This window comes from Oncorhynchus tshawytscha, linkage group LG12 (genome assembly GCF_018296145.1).
Source record: "Oncorhynchus tshawytscha isolate Ot180627B linkage group LG12, Otsh_v2.0, whole genome shotgun sequence".
NCBI lineage: Eukaryota > Metazoa > Chordata > Actinopteri > Salmoniformes > Salmonidae > Oncorhynchus > Oncorhynchus tshawytscha.
The window spans coordinates 52,700,040-52,714,257 of record NC_056440.1 but is presented as its reverse complement, the minus strand read 5'-3'; positions in this window follow the sequence as shown (position 1 = coordinate 52,714,257).

The following is a 14,218-nucleotide window of genomic DNA, read 5'->3' as shown; positions in this document are numbered from 1 at the left end:
TAGCGATTTCCTTCATTTTTATCTGCAAGGGCCTGCATGTCACATAGATCAGCCTGAAATTGGGACATTGGGTGGGTAGAAAAAACTCTATTTCTCGGAAAATGTTTTCTTACGGGTTTATGTAGAGTGTGCGCATCCTGCTCTGATAGCCACTCATTCACTTTAGCACCGCTTAACCTGTGACCTGTTTCTTCGGCTATAGCTCTCTGTAAACGCTCCTTGCCCCCATAAGACCCCGGGTTAGAGGGATTATAATAAATGTTTTTCAAAATCTGCTCTGCCATCCTTCTTGCCTCTCTGAGGTACAATAACGTTAATGAGCCACTTTCAAATAACAACAACATTTCATTTTTTGGGATTTTTATTTTCAAGAAAACATTGTGTATTACGTATACAGACAATTCAGAATTCGTTGCAGGATACATGTCCACCCTTTCTCAATGATCGAATCATGCAAAACCTTGTATATTTGGTTTAGATTAACAGGTTTGTTTCGCTGAATTTTTACAACACACACATCAGCTATAAAAGTATATAAACAACAAATATGATACATGTTACAATTAAATGGTGTGTCAAACAAATAAAGTAAAATCTTAGAAAAGGTTGTTTCTAGTTCTTCAGAATCACCACCAAGCCGGGTTACCATTTGTGTCCATTGTAGACACTCGCCAGCATGTCGTACATGATTCATGATTTGGTCCATTTTCAGCACACGCTCTACATTAGTCCCGGAATTGTGGGTTGTGTCGAACGATACATTGTTCACTTTATTTTCAATAATTTGATGCATAACACTTGTAAGTTCTCTCAAAAGAAAAAAGGTATTTATTCTCTCTAACATCGTATACACATAGTTACCCATTGCTCTACATCTAAATAACAAAAATATCACTCGTTCTCTTGGGGTTTATTGAGCCAGAAAGTCATCACATCAGCCACCACCGCCTCCCGGTATTTGTTGTCGTCCACCAGGGTGTGTCGGATTTCTTTGAGTTTCTCGTGTATGTGGATCGCTTCCTTCAGCTCCTGTAGGAATGCCTCGGTTACCCCGTAAACTCTGGGGATAGACGGCACAAGGCCCATAGCCTCCAGGGCTCTGACCAGCGATGGTATAAACCTGCAGGACCAAAGTCTTTTCACCAGAGCCTCAAAATTGTTGAAGAAGTAGTATCTTGGGGGCTCGTATAGGCATGGATGCCTTCACTGGCTGGGGTGGTTAATCTCACAACCGATGCATTTTTCTCGTATATATTCTCCAATCACCACGTCTAAAAGCGTGGCTACTGAGGCCTTGATTGTGTCCACAAAAATAGTACTGACCACCCCATCAAACACGTCCTCAGGCTGTGTACATGTAGGGGGTGTCGAGGGTCTTGCCAGGGGTGAGTAGAATGTAGGGCTGCGAGGCATACAGTCCTTAGTTTCAGGCCCCCATGACGTTTCGGAGTTCTGGTATGCGTTAGGATTATCCATGGTTAATGCTTAGGTTAAGAACTGTAGGTTTTAATGACCCTCCTTTTATTGTTGAACCAGCCCTCGGGGTATCTGGGCGGGGTTAACAACGCCGCTTACCTCGTTTTCTTTGGGGGCTGTCTCTCCTGACGTTGTACCTTCTTGGGGGTGCTCTGCGTCGTAATCCGCAGGATTCGTATATATTATGCACTTCTTTAGCCGAACAATGCTCTGACGCTGTTGGCTCTGTACAAACAGAGCGTCCAACAACTGTAACATTTTCAATTCCATTAAATCCCAACTTTTAAAAGGAATAAGCATTCGAAGCATAAAATCACCGACCAAACCGCCATCCCTGATGTTTTGGCTGCGGATTTCCTCTGTGCTGATGTAGAACTCCACGCAGCCACAGGGAAGTCCATTCTTTCTCTGTATTTTCACCCGGTGAAATACTCTTCCGGAGGTGTCCGGGGTACCTTCCCAACGGGTCTCGTAGCCTGTGAACAAGCTGTAACCCTTGGTGATACGGCTCAGTTCGGGACACAAAACCTGGCGAAAAACTGTCCAGTCTTCAACCCCATAGGCCACTCCTAATGTCTGGTCGGTATATTCTTCTCCTTCGGCTACCGTATAGAGTTTCACTCTACAGGCCAAGTAATCAAACAGATACCCCCATTGCTGACCGTTAGACATCAGCACTTCATCTTTCAACGCAGTTGCGGTCGGTATCTGGGTTCTATACACAGCATCGTATATTGCGGATGTATACTTTGCCCTTTCTCTATGTTTCAGACAGGGTCCTTCTTCAGTTGCAACAGTCATCACAGCTTTACCACTGATCGCAAAATCCATGTTTAAAAATAGTGTTTACTGTTCTGGTTTCACAAGCCTTGTTCTGGACATTTATAATGCAGATGCCCCCAGCCCTATAACCCCCAGGACATTCCTGCTTCATCAGATAACAAACTGTGGGGGGTGGGGGACATACAGGGTCCCCCAAAAGTTCAAACACTCAAACCATCCAGTTCCACCAGACCCCTACTCATCAATCACCTGGACTACTTCAAAGCCGGACATATAGAGATAAAATAACACACACCCTCTAACACATGACCACACGAACAGGGGGGACGGGGCGGGGGCCCATATTTAAACATGCATGCGTCATCATGACGTAGGGTCATCAATCAATCATTTTGACCCGTGCCGTCTACTGTATTCTCTCAATCAGCTGGGGATAATCAGCCTACTTCAGAAGTGTTGACTATCATTCTGCCTTTATTTTTTTGCTTCTCTCTCCTTTATTCTCTCCATGTCTTTCTCCCTCTGTCCGTAAACGTCTCGTTTATTTTCCTCTTCTTGCCCAATCTCTCTCTTTCTGTCCCTCTCCAGAGCGAGAGAGGCCAGTGCCCTTGGACATGCCTCTCGAGATGGCAGACACCACCACCCTGGCAAAGGAGCTGTGCAGCCTGCTATGGGAGGCCCCGGCCTGGCCCTGCACCCCCCTGCCTCTGCCGCTCACCCTCCCTGCCCTAGCACCACCAGGCCTCTCAGACAAGGCCCAGGCCCAGATCACTACCATGAATATCCAGCTGGGCGACCGCATGGTCATTGCTGGTCAGAAGGTAGGCTACCAGTTCCAGAGCCTCAATTAAGCATCTAAAATCCACAAACCGGTTGATTCTTCATAAATTTGTTAAAAAAGGAGCCTTCTTAGTCTTCTCATTTGAGTAAATGGTCAAACCTTAATGTGGCAAGTCAGTCAGACAATCAGAACAGAAGCTTGTTCCTTCTACAGATTGTAAAGCTTATCTATACAGCACTCAATGAAATATCACCTTACTATCATGCTGATCATGCTGTCCACACCAACGACTATAACCCCTGGAAAATATACAATACTTTGGCTGTCAAGTATGTTTGTATCTTTCTTAAGACAAGTGAAGGAGAAGAAAGGTATGAAAAATAATAGAAAAATAATGTAGCATGGTGAATTGAAGGACTTGTAATCTTCTTTGTGTTTTTACTTGAAGACGTTGTGGCTCCTAAACACACACACACACACACCAGTCAGACTGGGACCCTGAAAGAATAAGCCAGTTAATTTTCTCTCCACACTGCGAGGGAGTGAGATCAAAACCGTATTATTACAGGCCAGGTGCTTTGATCTTTTTCCCCTTCTCAGCTTGTTTATACATTTAGATGGATCAAAACATGTGGGAAGTTCTTGATAGAGGGTACGCTCTTGCCTAAATGCGCAACATGCGTGTGCATTTCTGAATGAAGAGGTCATCACTTTCCGCCACTCTCTGCTGCTGGGACAGATAAAGAGGATGAAACAAGCATTCTGTTTTTTATCTTTAGGAGTAGAACCCTGTTTAACCTGTGTGTGTGTGGAAGCACTTCCTAAGCACTTCCAAAACTGTTAGGACCAATTGAACAAGTCAGTTGCTCACTGGTGTTTTACCGGCTTGCTGGCAATTGCTATTCTCCATGTGAGATGTGTTAATGAGTGCCCTAATCTGGTGTTAACCTTTTGCACTCATCATTACTTTTAGCAATCTCTCTCTCTATATCTTTCTCTCTCTTGCTCCCTCTGTCTCTCTGTGTCTCTTTCTCCTCTATCTCCCCCTGACAGGGACCTTTGCCCCCCTTTCCAAGATCAACAAACCCTCTGAATGATGTAAAGCCCTACGGCTCCCTCAGCGCGACATATCGCGCGTCACCTCCAAAATCAACACAGGTAAAAAAAAAAAATTAAATGTATTTTGCACCTATGGATGGATGTTTGGATAGGGTACACAGTAAAGGATAGCTAGGCCTATAGTTCGAAGGGGCATAAAGACAAATGGACTGGGCCCAAATAAGGAACCTATTTGTGATGAAAAAACTCCCATTGTTATGATAGCACAGAGAAGCTCTAAGGCAAGCAGAGTCGGAAAGCGTGGTAGAAGATAGAGTATGACATAAAGGGGAAAGCCATTTTCCACGTTTATCTCATCAAACCCCCTCCAGGACCTGTTTCTGGAGACCCATACACATTAATGCACTATTAGAGACCACACATCATAGGAACCACAAAAACACACACCTTGCCACCTCTCCCTCCCTTGCACAAACATCCAGGAAAAATTACAGTGGTAGATTTAATGTCTGATTCCCCCCACCCCAATATATTCTTCCACTGACAGAAAGTTAACTCTGACATCAATTCACTCTGGGGGTTGTGGAACACAAGCCACGATATAGACAGTAATGGTAATAAAACCCCAATGTCTTCATCTCCCTGCTGCTGAAGGTGGCTAGCAAACAACAGAGGGGCCAACATGGTCGCAAAGGCATAATAACTAATCTGACAAAGATATAGCTAAAAATTACCATAGCCTTATTAATATGGCGCGATTAAGGAAAATACTACAGCACCTAAAAAGAGCTGACTGATTCCTAAAATAAATTGATTATGATTATTGATTGCCATTTCAGTTCTGCTGAATGGTTTTGCTTTGGACTAAAAAAGAAGAGCATAACTTGGGACATGCTGGACCCATCCTCCGCTCGCTGAAGTGCATCTGTAGCGGCAGACTACCGGTAAAGGCTGGGTCTTTCAGAATCAAACTGCGCTAAGTTGTTACTATAGTCACCACAAACTGTTGTCACTGCCATCCTTTAAGGCCTTGGCTCCGGTTGAAAGGTTCTGATAGGGAACAGCCTTGTGGTTTGTGGAGTCTGTCCTGATTAGCGAGATGGATGATTTCAACAACCTGCGCCGCGATCGATGCACGAGGCCAAAGCCATGCCGATATTGAATGACAGTCGATGACAGACTGAAATGAGAGAGAGCGGTGTTCTGAAAAGTTTAGGACTTTAAATGCCTGCTGATGTCGTCCCTGAGAACTGCTTAGTCATAAATTAGGTAGGTGTGCAGCACATGCACACATGTGCTCTCACACACACGTGCTCTCACACACACACACACTCACCCACTTTGTGATGAATGGCTGGCTGGCCATGCAGGCTGTCTGTGGCCTGGTTATTTAACCATCTTAATTTGACTATCAATCAACGGGAGCAGCGGAATTCCACGGGAAACTCCGAGGTCCCCTTATTCATGTCACCTCCGGATCAAGTGGCAACCAAGGGCAACAATAATACAATAATAATACAATAATACCCCACATAGGGAAAGGGTGCTCATATGTAACTGCTAGGGGAAATATCATATTATTTCCCTCATTAGTGGTCTCAAAAATAATTTGAAAAGCTGAAAATCAGCTTGAATCGTGACTCAGTGTGCTTTACTGGCACTCAATCGCAGTCAAGAGGGTTATTATCAGCTAGGGTTGGCCAATGTCAACCTTTGTCCTATCCTGATTATGTACCTATAAAACATTGTGATAGTCGATGCTATCACTCCTAATTTGGTTTTTAACCTCCCATGGAGGGATTTTCCCAGCCCGCCTGGATCATTGCTTTGTTAATTAAGGATCGGACCCTTTTTTTCAATTTTCACCTAAAATGACATACGCAAATCTAACTGTCTGTAGCTCATGACCTGAAGCAAGGATATGCATATTCTTGATACCATTTGAAAGGAAACACTTTGAAGATTGTGGGATTTGTGAAATGAATGTAGGAGAACATAAGACATTAGATCTGGTAAAAGATAATACAAATAAAAAGATATGCATTTTCAAACCAAAAAAATTCTCCATCTTTGAAATGCAATGTCGCGCTGCTATCTTTCTCATGAGAGCAATGGAGGGTTCAGTATTATCACACACCCTATGCTGTGTGATTTAGGGTGTAGAGAAAGAGAAAGCTTCCTTTGTACGTGTCTTGCATGGAAGCATGATGTACCGCTCGATCAATGAATGTGTTGTGATTGATGGTGGTAGTTTTCCTCAAGGCCTGGCCACATTCATCTGAACAATGTTTTCTGGTCATAGTCCTTGTTTTCCCCCTTAAGTTCGGATTTGCCGAACGGAAGGTGGGGGAGGGCCTTGTATGCATCGCGGAAGTTAGAGTAGCAGTGATAGTGTTTTGCCAGCCCGGGTACTACAATCGATATGCTGATAGAATTTAGGTAGCCTTGTTCTCAAATTTGCTTTGTTAAAATCACCAGCTACAATAAATGCAGATTCCAGATATATGGTTTCCAGGTTGCATAGAGTCCATTGGAGTTCCTCGAGGGCTGTCGTGGTGTCGGCTTGGGGGGTATATACACCGCAGTGAAAATAACCGACAAGAACTCTCTTGGGAGATAATACGGTCTGCATTTTATTGTGAGGAATTCTAGGTCCAGTGAACAGAAGGACTTGAGTTCCTGTATGTTGTTACAATTGCACCATGAGTTGTTAATCATGAAACATTCACCGCCGCCCTTCTTCTTCCTAAGAAATGTTTGTTCTTGTCGGTGTGGCGCACAAAGAATCCTGTTGGCTGTAGCGAATCCGACAGCATGTCCCCAGAGAGCCATGTTTCCGTGAAACAGAGTATATTACAATTCCGGATGTCTCTCTGGAAAGCAACCCTAGCCCTAATTTCTTCTACCTTGTTATCTAGAGACTGGACACTAGCGAGTAAAATACTCGGAAGCGCTGGGTGATGTGCTCACCTCCGAAATCTGACCTGAAGGCTGCTCCGTCTACCTCTCTTGCGGCGACGTTGTTTTGGTCAGCCTCTGGAAACAGTTGAAATGCCTGATATCCAATAGTTCTTTCCGGCTGTATGTAATAACACTACACACATCACACTAATTGGATGGATATCAGGTTGCAACCTCTTTCCATCTTTATGGTATAAAAACTCATTCTCCCTCCCCATCCCATGTTCCAGTACTCCAATGCCGGACTATCCCCCGGCAGTATCTCCGTGTGCGCCTGGGGGAGAGGGTGTTGGTGGTGGGCTAGAGAACAGAGGTGGTCCGCTTCTATGGCAAGACCAACTTTGCCCCAGGTCAGATCACTGTCCATACCCCAAACTCACTACACATCACACTACCAACAGCCATACTGACACGGTTGCGGCCATACGCGTTCCTGCGAGTCTTGTCTTTCAGGATTGGGTCATAATATTTTGTAGCTTAAAACCTGTTAGGGATAGGAAGAATACTGCCCCCTTTGGAGGAAGTGCGTGCCCATAGTAAACTGAAAAAAAAATCTGTCCAAAATTGCTAATATATGCATATAATAGTTATTATTGGATAGAAAACACTCTAAAGCTTCTAAAACCATTTGAAATATGTCTGTAAGTATAGCAGAACACACAGGGCAGCCATTCTCCCGAACGATTTCTCTCATCAGGAAATTTGGGCCAACTTTGACGTCATCGCCGCCACCCTTCCCAACCAGCTATGGATCTGGGATCAGTTTCTATGTCTTCGGCGAGATGTCTTCTTTCAATAGGGTGTTTCATTGTGAAAATCCCGTGGTCTTTCACCCTTTGGCGGGCAAAAACCTTGGGGTCACGAGAAAATACATGCACTCTCATGCGCGCGTTGTGCTCGGAGTGTCCTTTGTTCCTTGAAGCACTAGACGATGTCAGTTTGTCTGTTCGAGTTGAGAATTGTTTTCTACGTTTAGAACATCCTAAAGCTTGATTCTGCACTTAGTTTCACCAGTTTAGTCGACATATAATATGTAATTTTGAAGTTTTGATGTGCAACCCCTCGAATTTTGGCAGCATTTCAGCCGGAATTTGTCGCGTTTGATAACAGGAAGACACACGACTTGAAACCAAACGCTGTTTTGGGGAAGTATGACTTCTTCCACTACTTCTGATCGAAGACCATCAAAGGTAAGGGAATATTTATGTGGTAATTTTGTGTTTCTGTTGACTCCAACATAGCAGAGAAATATTGCTTATGTCTGAGCGCCGTCTCAGATTATTGAAAAATGAACGATTTCTGTAACGTTAAAAATAAATGTGACAAAGCGATTGCATTAAGAAGCAGTGTATCTTTCTAACTATATGTAGAACATATAGTATATTAGTCAAAGTTTATGATGTGTATTGCTGTTATCTGGCGTTATCTGGCGGAGTTATCATAATTTCTCCGGACATTTTTGTAGCATTTTTGAACATGGCATCAATGTAAACAGAGATTTATGGATATAAATGGCATATTATTGAAAAAAACATAAATGTGGTTGAACACATAGGGTGATGGCCAATAAAATGTATCTGGTGCCACAACAATAGTTGGATAGACTTAAAAAACAAGTGCAGGGTCCCGAAAATATCAGACAAACAGCAGAAAATGATTTGGATACGGCCATGAAGGATATTTTGAATCAAAAAGGATTGAACCCCTATGATAAGGTCCAAAAATACACAAACCTCTTGCAAAGGTATTTGTCCTTGGTGAAACAAGGGGAGAGAGAGACAGGCCATTTAACTATTTCCCTACAGGACCCTTTAAAAGATGACGAGCCTAGCGAGAGCCACGCCCCTGTAATGCCTGTACCTGCGAGCTTACCGTCTGAAGATCAAATGCCTGTTGAAGATAAAGTTATGCATGACTTGTTAACCCATGTTCCGGCACGTAACAGGAAAAATGTTAGCTACATTATGAACAAGCTAAAAGACTCAAAGGGGGCAGCTACTTGGAACGACAAAGGAGAGTTTATCCTTCAGGGCTCGGTTGTCAAGGGTTCACATATACTTGACTTGCTTAAAAGTACCACATCTGCCCACAAGGTTGCTGATGACAGAAGACCTCCAGGGTGGCTTCAGTTTCTTAAGGCCCTGGCCATCCTCAACATACCTCTCTCGGGTGTACCCAACTATAAGATTCGTCAACATATTCACTCTTTAAAACACAAACCTTCAACGAGATACAGCACCCCTAAAGATGCCCCAAAACCCTCGCATCCTTATGAAATGAATGACGATAACCCATTTAGCCCCCTGAACGCCTCCGGACCTTTCCCTAATCCCGATCTCTCTGGGTGGTTAGACTTTTGAATGACTTTTTGAATGACTATGATTAAATTCAATAAATGTTATTTGAAAAAATAAGCAATTTAACATTTGTGGCATTCTTGAAACATTTGGCGTGAGCATACGCCTTGATTACACGTTCTTAAAGGATACACATTTGAACACTTTTGATATTTTCTAACAAAACAAGCTACAACGTTATCACATTACTTCTTAAATCATCCTTATAAAGAGACATAACATCTTCAAAAGAAACTCCCCGGGCTCTTTGGCATAGGTAGAATACACAGTGTTGTCCGCATGTAGTTGAAAGGTTATCTTGCACCTGTTTGATGTTGTAGTATATCTTTGAGCAGTTTTTGGTCAGAAATTCTTTAATAGATTTGGGGAAATGTGAAAAACCGGGGGGAAAGCCATAGGAATCAAAAAAAGTTGAGATTTTTCTTCCTCCTTCCTCTTCTAATGTCACAGCTAGCCAATGTTCACCCGGCATGTGTTTAAGATGGGTATTGACAATAAACAGGGCAGGCCGCTCCGTCCACTTCTCCATAGGTAATTCATCACAAGCCAACACTCCGCAAAATTGTTTTCCAATCAGTCGGCTCATGAGCCCTTCCAACTCTTGGGTATTCATGTCTTTGCTCAACGATCCTTAATAATAATCTACTAAAACCTGTCTTCGGCTATTCACCTCCAAGATTGAATCAGAGCAGGCATAAACAATCATGCTAACGGTACAGGCTAAAGGTGTACGGAAACGCATTTCCAGCCTGAGGTTACCTTGGGACACCACCGAAAGATTTCTTGAGGTGTCATCATCAGGTGATAAATTGAAAGCATACATTGTGTAACCCTCTGCAAAATCATTTCTGTCAATAGGTAAAGAGAGATCTTTTAGATGCCTCCCGGTAGCCAGGAATAGATTGTAAAATTCTCGCACAGATATGTTGTTATTAAATTGCGGTTGGAAAGCCTTAGCAGGGACCTGACGTCCGTCCTGACACAGAGCTACATACTCTGCATTGAAGTGTTGAAAATTAAATGGGTTTTTATTTAAGGTGCCCGTATTGGAGGCGTGATCAACCAAACCTATAACCACGTATCGCGGTAAAGGGCCTAGAAATAGGTTTTCTTGACTGCAGATTCTGTTGCCCACAGGTATGCTAAAGGTTTTCATGGTTATTCTTTGGAGAGGGTAAAGGGCATTTCCTTTCAGCAAAGCCTGTGAGTGACCCAGACGAACTGCCGGAGATACCGACACTTTTTTAATAAAAAGCGTGGCCCCCAACACTTTTAAGCTAAAGTCCCCATCCGTTGCAGACATTAGGCAAAACTCATCCTTGGCCCTGGTTAATTTTAGTCTTAAATCAACCGCATTTAATAGTAGACGTTCTTGAAAGAAAATATCCGAGTGTATAGGGCCTAGCAGGTGAAACTCTCGAGATCCTGCACAGTAGAGAGCCCGTGCCGCCAGGCCTTTATTTGCACCGGTGGATGGGTCTGTCGATTCCATAGAGACTCCTGCAGTATCCTTGCTAAAAAGCCCTGCGCTGAATTGGGTCTTGAGAGTATCTTCAGAGTAGTTGAGTAAGCATTCCATGATGGCCCGGTATGGGTATGTGGCACTGCTTTGACTGATTAGACGTTCCCCCAAAGTCACATCCACTTGGGAGAAGATGGTGGCCACTGGGTAATTAATGAGACTCACTTTGGCATCATTTGCAATATCCGTACCATCTCTTTTGGTCACTTTTAGACGCAAATGCACCAAGGTGTTGTTGAGGTCCAGATAGTTGTCACCGTGGCCTGGTATGAAAAACTCTATGGGGCCGTTGTCTGTAATGGCAGAGAGTGGGGCTATCTCCACATAACTGGACCTCTCTACTGAATGTTGGGTTAAGGGGGTCCGTGAAAAGATCGAGCTCTGTCTTTATAGCTTCAGAGGACATGCGGTGTAAAAGAGCCATGGTGCTTGTTCTTTTAGAAAATACTTCAGAGTATTCTTTTTACCTTTTTTGGTCCAGACCTCCTCACTTTACCCCGTCTTTGACTAACTGAGTTTCTTTTAACCGTTAACCTCCGTTTTTTAGGCGCTAGCCTTCGCCTTATACCAGGAGGCCTCTTTTTCGGTCTTCGAGACAACATCATCAACCCCGAGCCTTCTTGACTCTAGACATCTGGTGACGCCCTTCTGGTGATCGCATTGGCTACAACCTCACTTACGATATTTTTTGCTGCTGATTTTAAATGAGGTTTGGCTATGCTGAAGCCTCTCTTCATAAACGGTAAAACCATCCTAAAGAGGTTACGAAATATACCTCCTATCCCCGAACCATACATGGTGGGGGTCCCATAATAGCCGGGTAACCCATTACCCACTTGATCCACATAGTATGTGACATACCGGTTAGGGTCGAGATGTCGGTGTTCCATAATTTTAATTTAGATGTATTATGTATATAAAGTATATAAAATATATAATACTAATATTATATATGTAGAGAGGTTTTGGTGGGTCTAAAGTGGAGTTTTACAATCGTTTTACCATAAGTAAATTCAATGTTTTCGTTCTGATCCATTTTAAGCTCAACAAGAATGTTTTCAATATATTTCTTGCTTACAGGTACGTAGTGTGGCTTGTCGTAGGTGACAGTGACTATGTCGCCATCCTTTCCGTCTATATGAACCGTTCTCAGCAGTGGCACACAGCTGTCTCCGACCCTTTGATAGGATATGATGTCGGTATACACAAATATGTTGTAAAATCCTGCATGTATATCTGCGGGGAATGGGAATAATTTATCTCTCACATACGTCCATTTATTGGGACCCATCCCCAACATGTATGCTAAATTACCGCCGGTCTTTATCCCCCGGAAGCATCTCCAGAGATTTGTACCCTTTTATGTATAGGGTTGTACATCAGGAATATTTCCATACTGTTCTGCGATAGACGTTCATTCAACTCGGAGACGAGCCTGTCGACGGTTCTATAGAACCCTTTTTAACCTTAATAAATTTCGAAGGTTCCGATAACTTTTTGAAATAAAATTCCCGGTCCTTATCTTTGATATTATACCAGCTATGGGGGTATGTAATCTCGCTGAGACCTACTTCCCAGGCCTCTGATAACTCTATAGGCTTTGGAAAATTGGTTGTGTAATTAGAACTCTGATTATTATGATATATATGTGCGGACGCATTACTGGGGAGAGTCAGGTAGAAGCCACTGTGTTCCATTATGCACTCCGGTGTACACACGAATGAGGATGTATTTTATCATGCATGGGGGTTTAAATTAACCCCAGATGCCTCCACCACATCCTTCTCTAATACCCAGCTGTTGAATTTTAGCGGCCAGTTTTTCCAGCGGACCAGCACCCATTTTTGACCCTTCTCTCTCTTTTGATCTAGAATCGCCTCTACGTGAAACACTTTGTCTTTACCAACCTTTACCTTCTGTAATTCCTGCTCATAAAAAGATCCCTCTATAAGGACCCCGTCATAATCTTTTAATATGTAGACCGGGGGTATGCGCGGCAGACATTCTGTAACCGTGAAAAGCTCGTCACTGTATCCTTGTTCGTATTTTTTATCGAAAACACCCCTCAACATGGATATACGTACCAAGTCCCCCACAACGAATTTAAAAGGTATTTTTTTCTTACGGCGAAGGGGGAGCAAACCATACAGATTTTTAAAGACTTGAAAAGAGTTTGCCGAAGAGACCTCGGAGGGTTTCATCCTTATACTTTTATGATAACTATTGTTATACCCTATTACTAAATCTTGAACTATATCGATATATCTATGCGTGTTGTGAGCTGTAAAATAGCGCCACATCCGCTCCTTCAGAGTTCTGTTAAAGCGTTCAACAACTGAAGCTTTCAAATCCGAGCCTGTAGCAAAATGTACTATATTGTGTTTTTTCATGAGTTTCTGAAAAGGCTTATTAAAAAATTATTTTCCGCCATCAGTCTGCACTTTCTTGGGGGCGCCTCCTTCCTTCAAGATAGAGGCAAATGCCCGGGTCACCTCAACACCCCGCTTATTTTTTAAGACCCGGACAAAAGCTATTTTAGAGAAAATATCTATAACCGTTAGCATGTAGCGATTTCCTTCATTTTTATCTGCAAGGGCCTGCATGTCACATAGATCAGCCTGAAATTGGGACATTGGGTGGGTAGAAAAAACTCTATTTCTCGGAAAATGTTTTCTTACGGGTTTATGTAGAGTGTGCGCATCCTGCTCTGATAGCCACTCATTCACTTTAGCACCGCTTAACCTGTGACCTGTTTCTTCGGCTATAGCTCTCTGTAAACGCTCCTTGCCCCCATAAGACCCCGGGTTAGAGGGATTATAATAAATGTTTTTCAAAATCTGCTCTGCCATCCTTCTTGCCTCTCTGAGGTACAATAACGTTAATGAGCCACTTTCAAATAACAACAACATTTCATTTTTTGGGATTTTTATTTTCAAGAAAACATTGTGTATTACGTATACAGACAATTCAGAATTCGTTGCAGGATACATGTCCAACCTTTCTCAATGATCGAATCATGCAAAACCTTGTATATTTGGTTTAGATTAACAGGTTTGTTTCGCTGAATTTTTACAACACACACATCAGCTATAAAAGTATATAAACAACCAATATGATACATGTTACAATTAAATGGTGTTTCAAACAAATAAAGTAAAATCTTAGACAAGGTTGTTTCTAGTTCTTCAGAATCACCACCAAGCCGGGTTACCATTTGTGTCCATTGTAGACACTCGCCAGCATGTCGTACATGATTCATGATTTGGTCCATTTTCAGCA